This window comes from Schistocerca piceifrons, chromosome 5, assembly GCF_021461385.2.
Source record: "Schistocerca piceifrons isolate TAMUIC-IGC-003096 chromosome 5, iqSchPice1.1, whole genome shotgun sequence".
In the NCBI taxonomy this organism is placed as follows: domain Eukaryota; kingdom Metazoa; phylum Arthropoda; class Insecta; order Orthoptera; family Acrididae; genus Schistocerca; species Schistocerca piceifrons.
The window spans coordinates 87,020,890-87,035,958 of record NC_060142.1 but is presented as its reverse complement, the minus strand read 5'-3'; the positions used below and the strand labels follow the sequence as shown (position 1 = coordinate 87,035,958).

The 15,069-nt window shown below is 43.3% G+C and overlaps 1 protein-coding gene and 1 pseudogene across 4 annotated transcripts in view; both read left to right on the top strand.

The window, feature by feature from the left end:
• The window catches only part of LOC124797830 (hemicentin-1-like), a 1,195,221-nt gene that overhangs the window by 354,605 nt on the left and 825,547 nt on the right, over positions 1-15,069 (top strand). The window lies entirely within an intron of this gene.
• Positions 3,871-3,988, top strand: LOC124799917 (annotated as a pseudogene).

Here is a 15,069-nt window from a genome sequence, read left to right as displayed (position 1 = left end):
CATCAATGTAGCGGTACGATAAACCGCAGTAGCGATAGGCTACAATCCGACGTTTATCGAAGTCGGAAACGTGATGGTGCGCATTTCTCCTCCTTACACGAGGCATCACAACAACGTTTGTGTATGACGAATCGGTTGGAAACTTTCCTCATGTCAGCACGTTGTAGGTGTCGCCACCGGCGCAAATCTTGTGTGAAAGCTCTGAAAAGCTAATCATTTGTACATCACAGCATCTTCTTCCTGTCGGTTAAATTTCGCGTCTGTAGCATATAAACATCGTGGTGTACCAATTTAATGGCCAGTAGTGTTCTATGCAGATACATAAGCGATGGTGACTGAAAATTTCGCAAAAAGAATTTAAAGATTAGTTGACAACAGGAGAGTAAAATATTACGATTGACACACGGGGTTCATTATTCTGTACGTCAATAAGCAGTGTGAACTTAATTTGGAGGCGTTCAGCAAGCGGAGGAAGACTGTCCATTGTCCACAGTCGACCATTGCAAGGTGAGTAACAGCCTATTTTGAGTTTATAGGCATGCATTTAAAAAGAAAATCAGACTGTAGAAGGGACAATTTTTCCAAAAATAACGCACAATCCAGTTTCTTAAATTCACTGGCATCGAAGAAAGCACGAAGTTTACAGAACTCATTATGTCTCTGGAACATTTACAAGGATAGTTTTCTAAACGTTTTGAGCATACTGGTAGTTTTACATCTGTCTTCGAACTGTTTTTAGCACCGTTTGCCGTTTCAGTTGAAAGCGCTCTTGTGCATGTGGAAATGTAACTCACTGATATGTAGTCTAATTCCCATGTCAAAGACGAATCCCTTTCGGTCAGAACTGTCCACGACGTCTGCATTGTTTTTCTGGGAAGAGTTTACAAATCTCCATAATGATTTTGCCAACATGACAAAATATTTCGATAAAAACTGTGTGTGTACGGTCATTTTTCCATTGCGAAACTGAGAAAGACATGATTACGTAGCAACCTGAGTGCGCAAATCTGTGAAATCGTCTGCGTCTGTCTGGAGGCCAACAGTTAGTACCTGATAAAGATTATGTTTTATATATAGCGCGCCAAAAAAATTAAATACCATTTTGCTTTGTTTGCGAAGTATGGTGTTATATAATGTGAAATACAACACCAAGTCTTATGCAGGGCCCGTCTTTGTGGCCGAGCGGTTCTAGGCGTTTCAGTCGAACCGCGCTGTTGCTACGGTCGCAGGTTCGAATCCTGCCTTGGTCATGGATGTGTGTGATGTCCTTAGGTTAGATAGGTTTAAGTAGTTCTAAGTTCTAGGGGACTGATGTCCACACAAGTTAGGTCCCATAGTGCTCAGAGCCATTTGAACCATTTTGTGCAGGGCGACTGCACCGCCATTTTTATGCGGCGCGTTCGCAGTGAGGTTGAGCGGTAATACATACGTGAGCCGAATTCTTGGCCGGTACTAATGCAGAGCCAAATGGTGCACAGAGTGACATTCTGTGATTTTAAGCTGTGTCTCACTTGTCTTTGTAGAATTCAAATAACCGTCATTATGTCCGTAGACGTCCTGCTGAAGGTTCACAGGAAGCAACAATTCGCTAGACCCGTACCTCTACTTACTAGGTAATAACTGAAGGGAGGCTTGTACTCATCAACATGTGTCGTGACCGATAAACCATGTTGTTGTTGTCTTCATGGCAATAGTACTACACGCCATGTTCCACGATAATGTAAGACCCCACGCTTCAGCTTACACAATAAATTCCTTCAGGAATGCACGAATCCTTGGTTGTGTTTCCGAGACCCCTAAATTTTCGCCCAGAGTGTATGTCTGGGACCCGGTGGGTAAACGTACACTTTCGTGCCAGCCTCCAGACAGCCTCGCGAGAAGACCGCCGCCTTCTCTCCAGGGATTCCAGTTTGAGCTCACGAAGCATCTCCGTAATACTCGCGTGCTGATCGAACCAACAGGTAACAATTGTAGCATCACGTCTCCGAACTGCTTCGAAGACTTCCTACAATCCGACCTTGTGAGGTTCCGAAACAATCGCATGGTACTGGAGAATGTGTAGCACTAGTGGTCTGTCTGACGCCTCTTCTATAGATGAGCCACACTTTCCCAAAATTCTCCCAATAAAACGAAGCTGACCATTCGCCTTTATAAATTATGCGTCGTTTGGATGTCAGATCTGGGCGCTGGAGAGATTGAATAAGAGTCTCTAACCGTTCTTTCCACCACCTTCCCGTCTTCTAAGGTTGTGACCCGGCGCAAAAGACAGCTCGTGGGTCGTGGGATCTTCTTCGGAGGAGGCTGCTACGCTGTCATCTCGAACCTGTAACTGCTTTTTATGGGATGCCACTTACCCAGGTTAGTCTCTGTATCTGCAGAGGGCAAGATCTGTAGTACTGACAATGATAGTAAGCAACACTTCTCATTAATGTATCCTGTTTGGTTATTATTTAAATATTCACTCACTTTACACTGTCTTTTATAACATTCCACATAGCTTTCTCAATTGTACGGTAACTTTTCCATCCAACTTCCGGTATAGAGCCCGTCCCTCCAGAAATCCGGAGACAGATAGACTAGCGCAGCCGAAGTACTACGTGCCCCAGGCGCCCCAAAGCGACCCGAAGGTGTCAGAAGCACTTCGCCTACAATATCGTTACTCATATGTTCCTCAAAACTAGCGAAATTTAATAAACAAAAACCATAGACTCGTAGGGTAACCATGAGGGATTGTCATACTAAAAACTGGGTGAAATACAATGAAAAGTATATAAATAATTAATCAGAGAAGCTATGCATTTTGGCGCCTAGCACTCGAATCTGCCGACCAATCAGAAGCAAGTTCAGTAAAATTGGCGGACTCTCCCACTGGACTCATATATACTGTACCATCTGTCACTTGTACCTCACTCCGCTTTTGTACCATATCCTACCTCACGTACATCTAGCTGCATCAAGGTGAGCTTCTAGAAAAATAAAATACGGGCCGCCTCTGGCATGAATATCACACCTTCCCTACCATTGACGTAACGTGCTCGTTCCATTTCATATCGAGGTGGCAATGTCAAACAGCACACTACTAATGCTGCATTTTAACATTACGGAATTGTTTGTCTTATTCATCTGCACTAGCGTACATTTTTCTACATTTAGAGCAAGCTGTCGTTTATCACACCAACTGGAAATGTTGTCTAAGCCATCCTGTATCCTGTGGCAACGGCCTTGCCGCAGTGGAAACACCGGTTCCCGTCAGATCACTGACGTTAAGCGCTGTCCTGCGTGGCCGGCACTTGGATGGGTGACCGTCCTGGCCGCCATGCGCTGTTGCCATATTTTGGGGTGTATTCAGCCTTGTGATGCCAATTGAGGAGCTACTTGACCGAATAGTAGCGGCTCCGGTCAAAGCAAACCATCATAACGACCGGGAGAGCGGTGTGCTGACCACACGCCCCTGCTATCCGCATCCTCAGCTGAGGATGACTCAGCGGTCGGATGGTCCCGATGGGCCACTTGTGGCCTGTAGACAGAGTGCTACTACTACATCCTTTATCCTTCTACAGTGACTAAACGACGTCAGCTTCCCGTGCGAGACAGCGTATCAGCAAATGGCCGAGGACTGTAACTCACCTATTCCGTCAAATCATTTAAGTATATAGAGAATAATAGCGGTCCTATCATACATCCCTGGTGCACTCCTGACGAGACCCTTGTCTCTGATAAACATTCGCCGTTGAGGACAACAAGTCTTCGAGGCACTCACTAATCTGGGAACCTAATCTCTATGCTTCGACATTCGTCAACAATCTACAGTGGGACACTGAATCAAACGCTTTCCGAAATTTTAGAAATAAGTAACATGCCACAGTGAATGGCAACGGCCTTGCCGCAGTGGATACACCGGTTCCCGTGCGAACACCGGAGTTAAACGCTGTCGGGCGTGGTCGGCACTTAGATGGGTGGCCATCCAAGCTTCCATGCGCTGTAGCCACTTTTCGGGGTGCACTCAGCATCGTGATGCCAATTGAGGAGCTACTCGACCGAATAGTATCGGCTTCGGTCAAGAATACCATCATAACGACCGGGAGAGCGGTGTGCTGACCCCACGCCCCTCCTATCCGCATCCTCCACTGAGGATGACACGGCGGTCGGATGGTCCCGGTAGGCCACTCGTGGCCTGACGACGGAGTGCCACAGTGAATACAAGCTTGTATTAGTGCCTGTGAGCGTCTCAGTTTATACTGATATTGATGATGAACATCAGTTCCAAATGAAATGTGTGGTGTGCGTACTGTAAGACCTTCGGTACACACACCATCAGATTATTCGACTTGTCGCTCTAACGAAGTAGGCGAGTGTCAGCAATTTGTCTTGTGGTCTTATCGTGGCGTGTTTATCTTCTGCCGTTAGGTCAGAGGATAGAAATTCCACTTGCACGCTTAGAGTAGCAGATTGACGGTGACCAACTTTAAACAAAACTTGATTAATTTTCACACACATTTATTAAAATAATAAAAATCATAGATATTACATAACTTGATTCTGGATGCTGTTTACAATTGACAATATGAGGTTCCTTTGGTCGTGATACTTGACAAAGTGTCTATACATTTATCTTCCTGGCTATGTACAGGAATATGATAATCTTATTAGGCACAAACTGAAACTTGACTACAGACTAATGCCGACTGACTAATCGGAGGTCTGTACACTCGTTATAATACCTCGCGCGTTCAGGTGTCACTGCGCGAGTGTGAGCCGCGAGGAGAAAAGGTTCTACGTTAGCAGCAATCTCATTGACTGCGTTACATATTAATACGCGGATCGGCGGAAGTAGAATTTGGTCCGTCTCTAAGACAGCACCATCTCGTAGTGCGGAGACAGACGAGCGCTGTGCCTGCGCTGTTGTGCTTAGCGGGGCGCGCTCAATTGGGAAAGTTGTGTACGCGCTGACTACGCGGATTTATGTACAAAACAAAATGAATGTTTCATTTTTTAATACTCGTTACGTCAGAACAAGGTTTGATAAACATTGGAGTGTTGATTCCTGGTGTAACATTTTTCATTTACGTCAGCATGTTTCGTTCATGTCCGTAGCGAAATGCGACTACGTACATCACGCTAACAAAACATATGTCACCTATATGAGATACTACTAGACTTCCATGGTCGTAACAATGAGAGACTTCGCAACAATTTCCGCCTCGTGCACTGATACTCTCGGCAGCTAACCAGACAACAGTGAGACCGACTGCACTGGTAGAGGGCTGCCAAGCTGCTTCTGAAGACTCCTGGTGGGAACAAAAAGAGGAACCTCTGTTTTATCGGCACGCTCTTCGCTTCGTGCGTCTCTCAAGACTTTGCAGCGCCCGCTCCACGCTGTTCCGGCGAGATAGCGCTCGCACCCTCCTTCATCCCGACACCGGATCCCGGCCATGTCTCGCTGTTAATCCTATTAAGGTAATCCCCTAGGAGGGGGAGTCATCCCTGCACGGATACCGGAAACGCTGGCCCAGCTGAACGAAAGCAAACGGAAGCCGTACTACTAGCTCTAGGGGAGAGCTCGGTTCTGCGGAGGTGTCTGCCCTCTCAAGGATTTCACTTACAATGGATTGACGTCTTTTTAATAATTTTTAGCTGTTACGGGGAAATAAATTTGCTGAGTATCCAGTTCAGGGAAAAAGAACAGACATTGAATTAATTAACATAATTGTAGCATGTCAGCGAGCAGGAAAGGACGGCGCTATAATAGCTGGAACAGGAAATTCAAGAGAAAAATTAAGAACAGTAACTTCATTAATATTGAGAACTTAGAAGGATCGAGCGATATCTTTGCTTCAACTTGCTGTATTTCAGTACCTTACATGCTCGCATTGCAAAACCAGATGTAGTCTTTTAGGTGGTTTAGAACATGATCTTTCTAATGAAAACGGCTTAAAAGAGTTTGCAGAAGACTTGTGTGTCGTTTTTAGAAAAACCGTCAACTTTGCCCTCAATGTTTAAGCTATTGGAGATTAGTAGGAGAATAAAATTTGATTCCAAGATTCCAAGATTGGTGAGTTATTACGTGCAAGATTTCAGGTGCTTCCCATAGTTACATCCGGTGAGATAAAAAGGTGAATATTACTTTTTTTCCAGCGTCTATTTCTTCGGCCGACTTCGCTTCATGTTATCCACATTCAGATCATCCAGGATTTTTTTACATTATTTTGCTGAAGATAGCGCGGAAAGTACATCACATAGTTTTGCTTCTTTCTTGAAAATATTACCGGTGATATTATGTCTCAAAGTTGTGGAAAACTCGTTGGTGAACTACTGATAGCTGCGCTATGGAGTCAAATAAATTACTATATCTTCAGAAGTATTGAATTAATGATCGTGAAACTTTATCATTGTTCATTGAGAACATGTGTGATTCTTCATACAAAATTTCATCAAAGGCCATGATGTTCATGCGGGAGCCTGGAGAACACACGCCATGGAATGGTCCATATTTTACTTAGGAAGAAACATTGAATAACTGATTTTGCAGTAATTAATCTTTATTATTATCATTGCGTTGCTCCATATAGTTCGTCAAACGTGGATTACATCGTATACTTCTTAAGTGGATCCAAGACGCATGTAACATGACACTGAAACATAAATGAAGGTACAAAAGTTCATTTTACCTTGTGCTCGAAGAGTTAACAAATCTCATTAAGTGCTACGTATGCGAACATGCATTGTAAGGTGTCAGGATAATCCAACACCTTCCATGAAAACACTGACATGATAAGCAAATCCAGTAGTATGTCGCATAGCTCCGAATAAATCGTAACATTAAATTAGCCAAAGTAATATGAGTAACGAGTGAGCAAATGGAATACCACAGACTAACACAAGAATGCCTAAATGCATGTCATACCTTCCCACCGTGAGACAGACGCAGTTCCGAGGGGAGAAACGAGAACAGAAGGCGAGAGCAGAACCGTGTTGAGTATAGAAGGCCCTACGATAAGGGACGGATACCCACGTTTCCAGCTAACCGTTAGGACCACCCCCCAGTCCATGTTAAAAGCTAGAGCCGTAGCGTGAGACTTTTTCGCGTATCTGTTACGTCAGGACCACCCCCCAGCACATGTTAAAAGCTAGAGCCCTCCAGAAGAACAGTATAGATCTTACGATAACACTAAAAGGGCCACACCACCCGCAAGTTGTAGCGTGAGACTTTTTCGCGTCTCTGTTACGTTGCAAACTTTAAAAACATTGCCCCACCACGAAAAGTATAACTTTTCTCATTGGATAGACAGAATTTTTGTAGGTAGAGCTTAAGGTTAACATTGAGACCCTGATTGGTCAAATGAAAACACAGCCAGATAGTTTTTTTAAACCAACTTCGGTAAATTGTAGTAGGGAGAAGTTAGGGGAGAGTTGCTTCCGAGACGGCGAGCTGTATGGAGCTGCGCCGGCCGCCGCCCCCTGACGAACACCGACAAGGTAATGAACGCACGTGATGCCGCATAACAGTGCATAAAGCTTCACTCAGAACTGCAGAAGTCTCATCTGTTACACCCCCTTTTTGCGTAATACTAGTGTCGATCGTCAATTAAAGCTCATGGTGTGAAACTTCCTGGCAGATTAAAACTGTGTGCCCGACCGAGACTCGAACTCGGGACCTTTGCCTCTCGCGGGCAAGTGCTCTACCATCTGAGCTACCGAAGCACGACTCACGCCCGGTACTCACAGCTTTACTTCTGCCAGTATCTCGTCTCCTACCTTCCAAACTTTACAGAAGCTCTTCTGCGAACCTTCGCAGAAGAGCTTCTGTAAAGTTTGGAAGGTAGGAGACGAGATACTGGCAGAAGTAAAGCTGTGAGTACCGGGCGTGAGTCGTGCTTCGGTAGCTCAGATGGTAGAGCACTTGCCCGCGAGAGGCAAAGGTCCCGAGTTCGAGTCTCGGTCGGGCACACAGTTTTAATCTGCCAGGAAGTTTCATATCAGCGCACACTCCGCTGCAGAGTGAAAATCTCATTCTGAAAACTCATGGTGTTCACATTTGCCACTTGAAGTAAAAATCTGAAACGCGATGATTTTTCTGTTATATAGTTATTGAGAAGCCACATCAGCCACTGTAATTTACGACAAGTTAGATAAGTAATTAAAGATAATTGAGGGTCACTGTAGATCATTTTGATAGTTTTCTCTCTTGTGAAACTTAATTTAAACCTAGATTATAGATGTGATATGGCATAGGTCATCCTTCGATCCATTGTAGAACTTGGAAACCCATTCAGGGAATGTTCGTTCACATTTTTGTTGAACGCAGTTGGTTTTTACCATCCTGTATTAAAACATTTCCTTTTATCAATAGTGCAATTTATAAACAATGTTTTGTGAGTAGAATAAAATTTCAAATGGTAAACTTAACTGCTTTTTCGACGTTATTTTACCAGCTAACTAAAATTAGGAAAGCCTTGAACCCCTTCCACTAAATTTAGGTAGTATTAAGATTCCTTTACAGGGAGTGCAGTGGAGCTGACGCTGAAATCATTAAGTATTTGGTTATATCATCGCTAGTCTCACTGAACTCTTCTGAATTCTACATGTCATGTGTGGTCTGACGTCTCCTTATCAGCAACAGGTCCCAGGTTCAAACTAGTCAATTCCCTAAAAAAAAAAAAAAAAAAAAAAAAAAAAAAAAAAAAAACACGCTCAGAGCGTCGTTGCGCGAAAGTGGTAGGGAGACACGATATAGAACAGACAGACACCATGCAGAATTTTAGAGCCTATTTGTACAAGGTGCTTTTTACCTAATGGTTTTACTGCCGACAAACCTGTGCATAATGAGCCACACGTTTTCCATCATATTGACAATATGGTATGAAATATAAAGTCACTGTATAATACCTTTTGTAACAAATAATTTTTGAAGACACAAGGATGACAGTTACAACTTTCCGAAGTCAGTTCTCAACAATGAAGCCTAATTTATGCTATTTTGGTTATTTTTTCGTACATAGGAAGATATTTTCAATTATATCAAACATCCTGTGAACACTCTCTCCGGCTTCCCCCGTCGGAGGTTCGAGTCCTCCCTCGGGCATGGGTGTGTGTGTTGTGCTTAGCATAAGTTAGTTTAAGTAGTGTGTACACCTAGGGACCGATGACCTCATAGGAACTTACCAACAACACTCTCTCTCTCTGTCTCTCTCTCTCGGTGTCTCTCTGTCTCTGTCTGTCTGTCTGTGTCTCTCTCTCTCTCTCTCTCTCTCTCTCTCTCTCTCTCTCTCTCTCTGTGTCTGTGGTCTGTGTCTGTGTGTGTGTGTGTGTGTGTGTGTGTGTGTGTGTGTGTGCGTGTGTGTGTGTTCTCGAATAATTTCCTAACAGATACACTGAGAATGTAAATTCATAAAACTTTTTTGAATGGTTATTTCTTATTCTATGAACCGGTTTTCGAACCTTTTCAGGTTCATCTTCAAATATTTTTGTGGAAGATACATCACTGTTTTTAGCATTATGCTGTTATGTGCGGGTGACATCGCGCATTCATATAATAGTAAAACAATGGTAAAGGAGAGTATTGAAACTAATTCACACGACTGTAAGAAATATAAATTAGGAAATGAGAGAAGAAAAACACTATATGAGTTTCGCTACTTGGAGATCAAAAACACACCAACACGGAAGAGAATATAAAGTGAGTGCAGGTAATGACAAGGGAAGCATTTCCGAACGTCCAAAATACATTCAATTGTTAGTAAGTACAGCCCGATACGGGCAAGAAATGTGCTCATCGTACAGGTTTAGAAGACTCAAGGGATGTCGACCGGCCGCCGTGTTATGCTGAGCGTTGTGGCATCATGCGGATGCCGTATGGAGTGTCAGGTGGTCCGGCCGTTTTGCAGACTGTTCAGGCAGTGTAGCTTCTACTACTCGGCCAAGTAGTCCTCTGTTGGGATCACGAGCCTGAGTGCCAACCCTCGCATCGAGGAAAAGTACTTGGCAGTAATGGGAATCGAAGCCTGGGCTGGATAACAAATTCGCAAAAATGTAAAAGGAATTCTGAATAATTAAATTTTCATTACCACAAAAGATAATTTTCCATTAAAAATTTTCAGTATGGCTAAATTAAAAAGCTCATTTCATACTACGTAAGTTCTGCAATACCGCCTTCATTCTATCCCATCCTGGATGTAAAACAATTGCTGCTTTTACCCAGCACTAGGTCAAAGTGCAATATTCGAGGGTCGCAGCCTGTAGGTACTTCCAGGTGTTGGTTTAGCTGTAGTTGTCACTTCGCGTTTCCCCTTCAGGATCACGTCACCAACAGTCCACTTGTGCAGCGGTAGATGGATATTTCATATTGCGCCCTCCTGACCGACGCATTCTGATGTTGCTAGTTTTCTAACGAAAACACGATGTCTCCCCCCCCCCTTCCCCCCCTGCTTTTAACCCGTCTGTACGCCTTTCGCAACGTCTAGTAGTCAATTGCGGATAACACACCTGGAACGAAGCTAACGATGACGTAATATGAAAAATGGCCCTAAAGACAGCGTTCCTCGAAATAGGATGTCTTTTACTAACAATCATGGGCCATAATTTGAGAAAGAAAGCTGGCCGTGGTGGCCGTGCGGTTCTAGGAGCTGCAGTCCGGCACCGCGGAACTGCTACGGTCGCAGGTTCGAATCCTGCCTCGGGCATGGATGTGTGTGATGTGCTTAGGTTAGTTAGGTTTAAGTAGCTCTAAGTCTAGGGGACTGATGACCTAAGATGTTAAGTCCCATAGTGCTCAGAGCCATTTGAACTATGTCATTTAACACAGACATTAGGCTTCACCTGTTTCGCGTTCATAAATTTTATGTCCATCGTCTCTTTGGTCAACTTTACGTCTCTCCTTCCTTTCACGTTGTAGGTCACGATTTTCCACCTCTGATTCTACTCACATATTGTTTCCACCTACCTCTGTATTGTTATTTCCTCATTAATAGCATTTGTATTCATTTCGAATCTCCTCATGTACTTCATCTCCGTTCCTTGTGTTTTTGCGTCATCATTCTATTTATTTATCTAATTCTCGCATTCATAGAATAGTAATGCTACCGCCATAGTTTTATAAAAAATTAATTTTTGTACATTTTTCGGTTTTGTAGTGAAGTGTTCTGTTTATTGTTCCAAATGTTTGCAGGTTTTCATCTGTGTCAGGGTCGGCCACTGCTTTCCAAGCAGCACGCAATCCCCATGTACGAAGCGCAGTTGGGCCTATCTCAGCTTTGCCCGGTCGTTCTCGGAATATCCGGTAAAGCGCGAAATTTTATTCAGTATTGCGATGCGGCATTTCTCGGTCGGCACGGCTCTATAAAGTTCGGCAGAATCGTTGTGTCAGTGGCGTTCGCCCTTCGCTGTTCGTTCTATTACTGACGTCAGCACGCCTAGTGGCTGTTGACTCAAAAAAAGGCAGTCTAGTGAGCTGTCGTCAAAAGCTTTTACCCTTCGCTATTTGTTCGCGGTATGACGAACGTCCGTAGGTCCAGCGGCTTTTGCACAGAAACAGGCAATTTAGTGATCTATGGTCACAAGCCTTTAAAAATGAATGAGGACGGCAAAAGAGATGGATGAGAATTCTCTCTATTTAGCAATCGCACAATTGACGTGTGCCGCTAATTTGCTTTTAAACGAAATTACAATAGCATGCAGGAAAAAATTAGAGAACTAGTTGACAACGACAGAGCAAAACGTTACGACGACCCACAGACAGGATTTTATATTCTTCACGTCAAGAAGCACTTTGCACTAAACTTTCAGGCATAGAGCACGTGAATAAATTATTGATATGAATAGTAAAATTTCGTAAGTCACACGTATTATTCCGCTGTCGGTTGCAATTTCGGTGGAACTGAACGAAGAATGTGGTACATCATATAGACTATTATTGCAAATTACGTTGAATAAGTTAGGTGAAATGCCTGAAACGATTTTCCGATTTAAAAACTGCGGTTGTTCAACTTATGAACGCAAAAGGGGTGAACGAACGAAAATTAGAACATGTCTTATCGACTGCAGACCTCGCGTTTTATGTGGACTAGGATGCACACTGCCCACAGTAAGTCACTGCATGTGACAAACAACTTATTTTTACGTAAAACGTATCTGAGTATCGTACCGTGTCATAATGTAAAGAATTATTCTGGCGAAATCAACGATTCGGCAACGGTTACAGTGGCCTTCTTTCGGGTTTACTGATGTGCTTTAGCTGTGAGAACAGCTTATATGGCTCAATTGCCATTTACTGGGCATGACGTCACTTCATCCGTGGCCAAAACGTTTTTTACATTATGACGCAGTACGATACTTGAAAATGTTTTATATCTACTAACTCTGGCCGCGGAAGCCTTCTCAGTTATATTAACTTATTTCTAATTTGAAAGGGATGCATTTCAAAAGAAAATCGCATTGTAGAAAGGACAAATTCTGGCAAGGAAAGGAAGCACAGTCCAGCTCATTGGTGTTAAGGAAATCGCGCGAAGTTTGAAGAATCCATTGTGACCTTGAAATAATTACAATGATAGTTTTCTAAAATTTTTTTAGGTCAGTACCAAACTTGCACCTGTTTTCGAGCTGCTTTCGAGACCGTTTGCTGTTTCAGTTGAAAGCAGCTCTGCGCATGTGCAAAAATGGTTCAAATGGCTCTGAGCACTATGGGACTTAACTGCAAAGGTCATCAGTCCCCTAGAACTTAGAACTACTTAAACCTAACTAACCTAAGGACATCACACGCATCCATGCCCGAGGCAGGATTCGAACCTGCGACCGTAGCAGCAGCGGGGTTCCGGACTGAAGGGTCTAGAACCGCTCGGCCACAGCGATCGCCTGTGTCAGGATTAAATTATATTTGCTTTCTACAAGCAACTTTAGAGTAAAAATACTGTCGCTTCACGAACTTATTTTTCTAAAGGCGCTTTGATACTCTGGGAGAAACGTCTCAACTACAATTGTTAATCTGCTATTGGAGATTTTTAAGATGTTTTACCCAGCATTCTACAGGCTAATGCTTCTTTAATTCTCACCTTTGTTTCCGCTGCCCATTTTGCAGAGAGATATGAGTTCCTTTGTATTCCGAAGAGCTCGTGACTTTGCACCTTTGCCAGATAGTAGGTAAATGAGGACGTTTTTGCTAGTGCTAATCTGAAACTAAGAGATTAACAAGAGAGGAAATGGTGGCGGACACCGTGAAACGAGCTAACTGGTTGTCATGTCCCTACAACGTCCTCTCCCCCCTCCAGAACCCGAGTTCCAATCTAACCAACGCCAGGTATTCATTGCCCAATCATCAAGAGAATCGTATAGTGTCTCTTGTGGCGTTTGATTTGGGCTTATAACAGGACAACACCGTAAGTGCCATAACTCTTATTTCCCGGAAAGTACTCTCAATGGAAGAGGGGTCAAAATAAGGGAACACATATCTCTACTTACCTGTAGATAGGCTACCCCAGCGTTTCTGAGAAAACAACGGTCAAAAAATGGTTCAAATGGCTCTGAGCACTATGGGACTTAACATCGTGGTCATCAGTCCCCTAGAACTTAGAACTACTTAAACTTAACTAACCTAAGGACATCACACACATCCATGCCCGAGGCAGGATTCGAACCTGCGACCGTAGCGGTCACAGACTGAAGCGCCAGAATCGCACGGCCACACCGGCCAGCAAACAACGGTCAAAGTTTCGAGGTATTGTATGTGACTTTTAATGCGTCAGTATTTCACCCAAAGCTGTATCACAGTGACTAGCGTCATGTTTTCACACTTTTTCGCCCCGTCTTCGAAACCTGATAGTTATTTTTACATTTATTTCTGTTTCTTATTTATGTGCCTTGTCCGTAGAAGATTAGTACATAAACGTTTTCCGATGCATATTGATATGACGTTGTCCTTATTAGTCTACTAATTATATGACTGGTGAATGAATTTAAAAAAGAATTCGTATATGAATGAGAAAATTACTGCAAATCATCGTCGGTGAAATTTCTGTAGTACATCTTGATTGCTAGTCAGTTGTAGCCGTCAATTTTCGGATAATGATTCGTTATACATGGTTTGTCGTGAAATTTTTGCTAACGCGTGAAATCTTAAGCAATAACAACGACGTTTCTTATCCCACTGAACTTCATGCGAAGAAGTTTCACTGTGGCAAACTTGCCTTAGCGCAATGCTCGCGGTTTTCGGAATTCCAATGTTTGGTATGTTTGTACGATTGATATAATCAAGAAAATGCACCAAGAATAAACGTAAGAGTAATATATAAAAACTAATATAAAAATTATATAACGATGCGATGTAAGACTGCGAGAATTTAAAATGATTGGACCCCTTTAAAATACCATACGCACATATATTTTACAATAATTGTGTGAGATTCATTGTGAAAGCTAAAATTTTTCAGGTAGTATAATGTCCTTGTATACCCTAACTTGATCAGAAGCATCCGTGTATTAACCTTCTACAGACAGGGGTTGACAAATACATACAAATAAATAATTCACAACAACAACCGGACTTGGAAAACGGGACGCAAAGGCGAAACGCGGCGACGCTAAACACTGTCCCACAATTTTGGCTAAGCTTATCACGAGCAAAAAGCAACTAAATTGCCTCGACAACTTTGACCGCCACTTTCTCAGAAACAGTGAAGTATATAAGGATAAGCCGGAAACGTTTTCACTTATTTTCACTCCTCTTCCACTGAGCAAAGTTTCCAGGAAATCTGGTTATGGCAAATGCCGGGTTTTCCTTATTACAACTGTAACCAAATCAGTTGCCGACCTGTGAAAGATAATGGCAGGTAGATTTATCGTGTTGGTGACCGGCGTAGAAAGATACAAGTTTTAAACAGCACGTAAACATACGAGCGGGAACAGAGCATGCGCGAATAATGCACTCGGTTGCAGCTACTGTGATGGCGAAACTCACGGGACACACGCAGAGTGGCGCCACAACTTGCTCGTCACAGGGATCGCTGCCGGAATGCACGCGTCTCCGCTTTGTGCGTGCTGCTACGCGGTGATTACAGTCCAGGCACGTGGATTACCGGCTCC